Source organism: Lycium barbarum, chromosome 12 (genome assembly GCF_019175385.1).
Source record: "Lycium barbarum isolate Lr01 chromosome 12, ASM1917538v2, whole genome shotgun sequence".
In the NCBI taxonomy this organism is placed as follows: domain Eukaryota; kingdom Viridiplantae; phylum Streptophyta; class Magnoliopsida; order Solanales; family Solanaceae; genus Lycium; species Lycium barbarum.
Window position 1 is genome coordinate 1148306 of NC_083348.1, and position 10565 is coordinate 1158870.

Below are 10565 nucleotides of genomic sequence, written 5' to 3' on the forward strand. Positions count from 1 at the left end.
GATAGAATTGAATGGTCTTTTATTAAGGACACTCTGAATTTCTTTGATTTTCATCACAACCTCACAAATCCCATTCTTTCATGTATCTCCACCTCCTTTATTTTTATATTATTGAATGGAGGAAGAACTGACTTCTTTAAGCCTACTAGGGGTATTAGGCAAGGTGATCCCTTATCCCCCTACCTGTTCATCCTGTGCATGGAAAGATTATCCAAAAGTATTAATCATGAAGTTGATATTCTTAACTGGAATCCTATCTCCATTAGCAGAAATGGCCCTAAACTCTCCCATTTGTTCTTTGCAGATGATCTAACTTTGTTTGCTAGGGCTAATTATAAAAATTGTCATACTATCATGACTACTCTTAATAGTTTTACCATTGTTTCTGGTCAAAAGATCAACTATGCCAAATCCAAAGTGGTCTTACTAGGGGAAAAACTGATCTTTCTAAATACATGTCTATAAAAACTAATGATCATTTTGGTAAGTACCTAGGATTTCCCATTCTTCAGAATAGGCCATGTAATGATGATTTCCAATTTTATTCTTGATAATCTGAAAGTTAGACTAACATAGCTGGTAGGACAGTCCTCACTAAACTTGTCTTAGTAGCATCGCTAACCATGTTATGCAATATATTAAGCTTCCCACAAAAATTACCCAACAAATCAATAGAGTCCAAAGGAATTTCATCTGGGGAACCACAGCTGTGAAAAAGAAGCTTCATATGATAGGTTGGCAGACTGTAACCAAACCCAAAATAGATGGGGGACTGGGCATTCAAAAAGCTGAAGTTAAAAACAAAACAAATCTCACTAGTCTAACTTGGAGACTCCTGAATAATCCTGATTCTCTTTAGGCCTCTACCCTAATTGCTAAAAATTGTAGAACAAATCCCATTAGACGCATATCTAGGGCTTGGAATAACATTCTAGAGGTTACAAACACTGTAAGAAAGCTACTCAATGGGTGGTTAATAAAGGCAATACTGTGAATCTTTGGCATGATAACTGGATTCCTCACTGCCCTAGTCTTAGAGAATTTATTGAGGGACCCCTAACCATAGAAGAACATCTAAAAAAAGACTGTGACATACACCACAATGGAACTTGGCATCTAACCAACCTCTCCTTTGAATTGCCTAATAACATAAAAGAGGTGATAAACAACACCTATATCAACCCCTACAGTACTAAGGAAGACTTTAGTTATTGAAAACTCATTAGAAATGGTAAGTTTAGTTCAAGCTCAACCTATAAAATGCTAGACAGTAGAACTGCCCATGGTGCTAATGGCCTCTTTATGAATTTTAAGGGAATACGGAATCTCAAGGCCCCCAACAAAATAAAATACTTTTTTTTGGATCTTGAACCATAATAGACTTCCAACAGCCAACCTTCACTCTATAGGCTTAAATATCAACCCTGTCTATGCCTCGTGTGGGCAACAACCTGCAGATATCAATTATATATTTTTTGCCTGCTACATTAGTAGACAGTTCTGGAATTGTTTGGCACAAAAATGTAATCCCCCTATTCATCCTTCCTCCTTTATTAGTGCTAGTAGCTGGATCGCTACCTGGAATAGCGTAAAGAAGAAGGACTTTGATAGCCTAATCCATTGGGAAATCTTAATGCCTTTCTGTCCTCGGGGAATATGGTTAAATAGAAACCAGAACCTCTTCAATCAAACAAGAGATTATCCCTCCGTCGTGACTATTTATAACCATGCTATTGAGTTTAATATGCTAGGTAGGAACAATAATACCCCTAAACCGAAAATAACTTTCTTTATTAAGTGAAAACCCCCCAATGGTAATAGATTCGAGCTAAATACTGATGGAGCTTGTCAAAAAAATCCTGGAATAGGGGGTATAGGAGGAGCATTTAGAGATGGAAGTGGAAATTGGGTAATTGGTTGCATGAAAGGATTACCTCACATTACCAATACACTTGCTGAACTAACAACTATTATGCAGGGACTCAGAATTGTTGTGGATCATAATCTAGCACCATTAGAAATCAACTCAGACTCGATGGAGGTAATTAAGATGATTAAAGAGGACCATCTACCTTACATGTCTATCATCTCTGAATGCAGGTACTTAATGGGAAGGCTAGGTCATCCGGAGCTAAGGCATAGCTTTAGGGAGCAAAACAAGGTGGCAGACTTGCTAGCCAAAGAAGGACGGATGCAGCTTTTGTTTGATGAAGTGAAGTTATTGGAAGCTCCTCCTAATGTATATTTTGATAACCAATGTGGTGCTCTTTTTAATTGGGTTGTAAATTTTGGTACCACCCATAGGGGTGATGATTTTGGACAACTAAATGGCCCCGAGGCCGTTAACTCTAATGTAACTAAGATGTAGATATATGTTGTTATGAATACAAATCAATTGTATCTGTTTAACAAAAAAAAGGTGGAAACCACGGAGTTTAACGGAGGAGGAAGAGCGGAGACAACGGCAAGATTAAAAAAAATGTAAATTATAAAGAATTTAATGTATGTATTGTATCATATGTAATGAACCAAAATGACCCAATAAAAATGGACTTGAACCAAAATACCCCAGAAAAAAAATATGGTACAATAGTACCTTTAACGCAGTATTTTACTGGGTTAAAGGGGTTCTTCCTTTTTTTATTGTTTTTTTTTCTTTTGGTTAAACTCCTCTTTCTTTTACATTTTCACACTTTTTTACGTACTATAGCCATAGATTAATCATGCTTCAGGACTCTGAAACTTCAATATTTTATATAGAACCCTACTTATTTTTGTGCGATTAATAAAGTAGGCTAAATACATCAAGGATAAGCAAAACTTTGGATTGTCGTTTTAGTAGTTGTGAAGTGCTCGAAGTCCATTTTTGTTTGAAGACTTGTCGTCATTAGCTTTAAGTTACTTATGTTTTAGGGTTTAGATTTAAGCATGTTATTTTTTAGTCAAAATTGCATCATTCATACCAATCTCAAAATAATTAAATTGCATCATTCATAACAATATGAAAATACTTAAACTTGTTCATTAATAACAAACCCAAACTTGTTAAATAACAATCATCAAAGAAAGAAAAAACTTAAAATACATTCATCAATTTATCTCCTTGAGTTGATCTTCCGCCACCACCGCGAGATGTGCCACCACCACTAGATCTGCCACCACTACGAAAGTTTCCTCCGCTACGAGAGGTACTTCCACCGCGAGATGTATTTTGACCACCATGCCGTAAGGGACACTTACGCTTATCATGACCAACATAATTTCAAAATGAGCATTTTCAAGTGTATCTCCCTAGTGGAACATCCATTTCATTAGGAATACATGAGTATGCTTTCTTTTTTAATTTACAAATAAATGCTTTATTTGCAACCATGGAAAATGGCTCCGGTGGCCAATAACTCTCACTACCACGTGGGTAGAACCTTCCAACATATGTTTTTGCATAATTTTCAAGTGTCTTCCTTAACCACGTACGTGGATGCGTTCTTTCTTATTGTGATAAAACACTTGAACACTTGAAAACATGGCATGTGATATGATTGCCACTTGCCACATGTGCATGTTCTTGGAATGTCACAAATTGTGTGGACGTTACCTCTTTTACCTTGGTGCACACTTGTTGTGAGTTCAAATATGCGTCCTGCATAGTTGTACTCCATCCGGTCGTGTTGCTGAGCCTTAAATTTGTGATACTCGAAAAATTGTGATGGTTTTGGCATCCATTTTAGACCGCCTGCCGCAAGTCCTTTGGAATGTTTTGATCTAGTGACGAACCCCTCCACAACCTGCTTAAAAGTCATTCTCACTATTGCGATGACGGGTAGTGTTATATCCCGTATTTTTATACATTGGAATATTTTAAGCTAAACGCGACAAGTTAAAGACAAGACTATTTTAAGGTACGAGGTAGAGACTTTAACTTTCGATTTTGTTTCACGTCACAAGTTTCCTATAAATTTTATTTGGTATAATAATATTATTGGAGATTAGGAATTAATTAACCATGATTAGAGTATTAAGTGGGATAAAAATTTAATCACTTCATTAACTAGCCATAAGTGGTCGTGTGGGCCCCACCCGTGATGTGGCCAATTATAATTGGCTTAAACATTGGGTGGGACACATGTCCAACCCATGGAACTCATATATATAATAAGAATGCTGATTCATTCATCACTAACCAAACCACTTCCATCTTCACAAAGTCAAGAACATTTAGAGATAGAGAGGGAGAGTCTCGGCCATAGCTGGCCGAGAATGAGCTGCTCTAATTGATCAAAAAAATTAAGTTTCTCAAGAAATTCAACTCCTTAGGAGGTGTATAATAACGTGGAGCATCCATTGATATAGCAAGAACAAGTGTTAAAGGTCAAGTTACAAATTGAGGACAAGTTGAAAGGCCAAGTATCCAAGGTAAGAGTTGATCATTTTCATGTGTCTTATGGTGAACTGAATGTGTATAATTTTGCATGTTGGTATGGGATTGTTGTTGTTGAAGTTTAAAGTAAGTCGTGTGTGATAGGCTTATATGAAGTAATGCTCAAATTTCTTGTACATGTATTAAGGATGGTTTGAATGTGGTAGTGTGTATGAAAGGAATGAAAATTTTGGAAGTTTGTATGTTTGGTATTGAAGCCGTGTAGGGACTGATCTAGGAGAGTTAATGGACTGTTTTATGTGATGCTTTAGTTGTTGATGTTATGGACATTGTGGTGCATTGTATGCATTATGAATATGTGAGTTGAGGTGAAAAAGAAATGGTATATGTTGAAGTAGAAGAACAGTCCAAACCGTGGACTGTTTTAGTAAAAAGGATAGATTAATTTATTTTGAATGTTGATTGATGTTATGGACGTGTAATGAAGATGAAGTTTAATGATTCAAGTTGAAATTGAAATGATTTGTGGGCTGTTGTAGGAGCTAATGTGATGCCAATATAGTTCTTATAATTGTATAAATGAAATTGTTAGACGTGTGGATTATCGGTGCATTTCATGAAATCGAAAGAAAGAATGTGTTGTTGTGATTCTTGTAAACTTGATAGATATGTGTTGAACACAAGGAATTGTAAATGGTAATGTTATGTTGCTGTTTTGGCCGTGAGTAGGGATTGTTTTGATCAAGTATGATAGTTAATTTTAAGTAGAATTATAGTTGTTGTTGTCCCGAACTATATGGCGAAAAGATTGAAAAGTTAAAGTGGAAATTGTGTTGATACGACCCTATTGTCGTTTTTATTGAATTGAAGGAATTGGAAGTATAAGTATGCCCATATATTTTTATTGGTATTTCTGTGTCTACAGGAGCACAAATGGAAATTTGGAATAGGTGAACCTATAGGGGAAGTGCTGTCGAATTTTCGCCAAAATGTTAGATAATAGGAAACTTAAGTAAGAATATATATGGACTGGAATGTAGGTCCTATAAAAGAATGAACTATAGAGTGGCGAACTAGAAAATATAATTACTAACGATAACATCACTTTTATATAAATAGGCGAAAAGAGCGACGAGGCAAAAAGGACTCACGGATAGTCGTCGACAGGTATGTAAAGCCTATCCCTTCTTTCTTTTGGCATTTCCTAGATGTAAGTAAGATATGATATGAACCTTGGGGAAATTCTATTCTCTCTAATTCCAAGCATGACTCATGATTCTTATTCGTTCTTGATGACAGAACTTTTAGGATAGTCGAGATATTGTTTCGAGTCTATTACATGATTGACTAAAATATGATGTATAGAAATTCCTACTCCTAAAGAATTGCATAATTAGAGGTATACTTGACTTTCATAAGCTATATCATGTTAAATTGATACATGTGTATGAATCCTGAAACGTTCCTTGTTATAGTTTGTAATAACATTTAAGAAGAACTTAACATGATTATTATCCTGATATTCGAGAGCTGATTAGTTTACTTATCTATCGAGTCTCAAAAGATGATTTGTATGTATGTGGTTGCTTATTATTCTGCTCGTGCTTACCGTTACATCCTTCACTGAGTCCCGGGCCAGGACATGTTTTCGTGCGCATATTCACTGCATTATTCACCGAGTCCCTCACTAGAGGGCCGGGACACGTTATATATATATGTATATGATGATATGATGACATGATGAGATGGGGATGGCGGCCAGGATGGCGTATGATCATTATTCACCGAGTCCCTCGCTAGAGGGCCGGGACACGTTATATATGTTATATACAGAATGATTATTTAACTATGATTATTAAACTCTATAATGACATGGATATGATGTTGACGCTTATGATTTATGTTCAAAGGTAAGTCCTATGGTTTTCTGGTTGTTACACTGGGTCCTACACTCTTTGTCTCAGTATGATCCTATTTACTATATTTCATGCTTTACATGCTCAGTGCATACTCCGTACTGACCCCCCTTTCTTCGGGGGGCTGCGTTTCATGCACGCAGGTACAGACGCTCGTTTCGGAGATCCGCCAGCCTAGGATATCTATTCAGCTACTTTGGAGTGCTCCTTTGTTCCGGAGACTAGCTTGTGGTATAGATCCCTTTTGTTATATATGTATGTGTTTGTTCAGGGTACGGCGGGGCCCTGTCCCGTCATATGATACTGTCGTTACTCTTAGAGGTCTGTGGACATATGTGTGGGTCTGTATATAGTTGCGGTTTTGCTATGTAGACATGACTTGTGTTTTGGGACGTACCCATTCGTAGTGGCAGCCTTGTCGGCTTGCGTATATATACATATGTTTTGGGATGTTATGCGTAGTGGCAGCCTTGTCGGCCTGCGTAGACATATATATATATTTGATGTGAAATTTGTAACTCCTCAGGAGACAGGCGGCCATGATATGCATATATGCGACACTGTTAAGGCAACGTCTTGCCTTTTTATATATAAGTCCTTATTATGCTAGCTATAGATGATTGTAGTTAACAGGTGTATACGAGTGTCCAGCTCGGGCACTAGTCATGGCCTACGGGGTTGGGTCGTGACAGGTAGTCCCCGTGCAGATTTCAACAAGTCATTGAATGACTTAGAGCTGTTTGTTGTCAGTATCTCCTATCGCCTATCTTCATCCTGGTGTAATGTCTATTTATCTTTATCAATTTTATTCAATCAGTGGAAGGCTTCCCCATTCGCCCGCCTAATAATGTCTATCTACAGGTGAAACTTCTTCTCCTGATGCTCTGTTGCAGCCGCCCACATCCAATTGCAAAGTGCTGGACTTCGATATGCCTTTTGGAAGTTTTCCTTCAAATGTCTTAAACAAAAATGATGGTAGTCAAAGATTGGCTGCCACCCATGCAAATTAAACATATTGCTCAATATGCCAGCATTTATGTCTAATATAACACATATGACATACAATCCTTAATAATATGTTGCCTCAAGTTGTTCAAAAACAGACCCCCACGTATTAGTGCTCTCATTAGCTGCAATTGCAAAAGCTAGACGCGATATAGATCTATTTGCATCCATTCCAACTGAAATTAGTAGCTTTATGTCGTATACCTCGTACACATGTGTTCCATCTATTGATATTACTGATCGACAACGAGCAAAACCATCAATGCATGGTTTGAGTGCCCAAAACACAAACTTATAAATATTACCGAGCACACCAGGCTTCGATTTGAGCTTCCATTCAACAAGAGTATCGATTTGAGCTTCCATTCAACAACGGTACCAGGATTGAAGTGTTGTAGATCTGCCATGTATCTCGGCAATGTCTTTTAAGAGCCCTCGCAATTTTCGTAGACTATCTCATGTGCACTTCTACGCCCAAGATACGCCTTTCGCCTACTAATGGTTTTGCGATATACTTTCAGGACGGATGTAATACAATCTTTAATAGGGTACTTGGAGAAGTTGAAATATCATCATATAGCAATGAGGAACATCGTATTAACATCAAAATTAAAATAAACTTAGGCAAAGGGGATACCTTGGGATTTTTGCAATGTCGCCAACTAACACAACAACAATCATATTGGTATCTTGATTGCAATGATCATCTGGGAGGTCATTGTTACACCTCGGAAATTTCCCGTTAATGTACAGTGAATAGACTAACGAAGGGCACGACATATACAATGTTTTGGTAAGTAAGAAATAACATTTGATGATCCTAATCGAGATTTCAAAGACATTTGAAGTAAGGGAAGAAAGTTGTCAAAGAAAGCAAGGGATATGTTGTGTGTCGGGCAAGATTTGAGAGTTTAACCAAAAAAAAAAAAGGGAGCTCCTTTAACGCAGTGAAATACTGCGTTAAAGGTACTATTGTATCATTCTTTTTCTGGGGTATTTTGGTTCAAGTCCGTTTTTATTGGGTCATTTTGGTTCCGGACTCTGTATTGTGTATGTATAAAAAATGTGTGTGTGTGTTTTTTTTTTTCAAAAAGAAAAGAGAGAATGAAGGGGATTAAGGGGAGGGGATGTCCTGCCATGAGAGAAAGAGATGGCGGATCTAAGATATTCTCTGAGGGGTTCGAAATATAAATATGTAGTGCCCCAGGCTTGAACTTGGAACCTCAAGGTGAATCTTGAACCCCCTAAATCACTAAACCAACCTCTACTCTTGTGTTCAGGTGTTCAAAATCTATATATGTACATAAAACATATAAAATTACCTCATATTTACATTGTAATTTTTTGCCGAGGATGTTCATGGCTGTAGATCCGCCCCTGAGTGAGTTACGAAAATTTTAAAAAAGATGAGAGATCAGAGTGAAGGGGAATTAAGGGGAGGGGATGACCTACTGAATGTGTAGAAAATGAGGGAGATAGTTGACTTTAAAAAGAAAAGAAAGAGTTGAAAAGAAAGGGAGAGAGTTGAAATGAAAAAAAAAAGTTTAAATAAGAGAGAGAGAGAGAGAGAGAGATGAAAAATAAAGGGAGTTGGGCAGATGAGTTGATAAATGAGGGGAGTTAACATGAGTTGGGGAAGAGAAACAAAAAGTCACAGAAGAAACATATAGGTCCCGCTGAGAAAAGATAGGAATTAGAAAATCTATTTTTTCCTCGTCATCGCGTGTGCAAATGTGTATAAAATAAAAAATGTTAAAAGTGGCTTTCTTTTAAAAGCTTAAAATAAAAGAAACACGCTTCTTTATTTTAGGGAGTAAAAAAAAAGTGATTTGATCCCAAATAATTTGCACAAGGTGAATTTTGAAATATCGTTGTTGTAACTTGTTTGCTATAAACTCTTCCGGCTTTCATGTACTAATAGATTGTACTAAAATATAACTAATATACATATAAAAAATGTAAGTAATTAAATGCAATTAGAGAAAATGTAAATAAAAATGTGATTGCTACTTAAAAAATGTACTGTGTTGTAAAGAATTAAAGAATGATATTTTCTAAAATGAAATTGTACTGGTGTGTTGTGCATGTGCAGATGACTGTGAAAAAGTAATGATTATTGAAACTGATTTAAATGACAGTGGATTGATAAAATCATAATATTTTCATATATAAGGATAACTCTCAATAAATTGTGTCAAATTGGAAAAAGATGTGTAAAATCTGTATTTTGGACTATTTAACGATTAGGGATCCCTGAGACGTTGATGTCAAGCACGACGAGCCAAAATTGGATATTAACAACTTGCCCCTCTCTAACCGGAGATGATGTAAGAGTCTTCGAACAAAGAAGTTGATGTAGTGGCCAATTTTGACTTGACTTTGAAAAGGATCATTTGATAATAAAAAAATAAAAAAAAGCCAAATTATGTTCTCTGAGTTGCCTACATACCGATGGTTGCACGAGTATCAGGCTATGTGTAGTTCTTGAATTGATATGAAATGAGGTGGAACGAATTTGATTATCGCCCCTTGATTCTTCGCGACGATTATGATGCATGGAGCCACCGGTTGCTGGCGAAGACTCTAGCAAATTCCGATATTAGGGGAATGTTGATGAAATGGAGCCACCTGTTGCTGGCAGTGATTCTGATGCAAACTCCAATATTAGAGGAGCGTTGATGAAATGTTACCGATTGTAGGCGGTGACTCTGATGCAAACTCCAGCACTAGCGGAGTGTTGGTGCAAATAAATAATGCTTGCACTTCGATGAGACTGCTGCAAAAAGTAAACCTTTACTTCGATGAGAATGTAATGTTGTTGCAGAAAGTAACATCTTTGCTTCGGTAAGAATGCGATGTTATTGCAGGAACTAACGCCTTTACTTCAGCGGAAATGCAGTGCTAGTGCAGAAGATAACTCCTTTGTTTTGGCAAAATATAATGTTGGTGCAAGAAGTAACGCCTTTGCTTCGGAAGAAATGCAGTGCTGGTGCGGAAGATGACACCTTTGTTTCAGCGGATATGGAGTGTTGATGCAAGAGATAACGCCTTTGCTCGGGCGGGAATGTTATGTTGTTGTAGGAGGTAATGCCTTTACTTCAGTGGAAATGCAGTGCTAATGCAGAAGATAACGCCTTTGCTTCAAGGCCTTGTATGGATACGAACCACCCCAGCCAACCTTCGAGCTAATTGCTCAAACTAAGCTGGATTCAGTTGACCAAATTCTAAGGGAAAGTTAGTTAATGAGTAAGGTATTGCAAGACTGC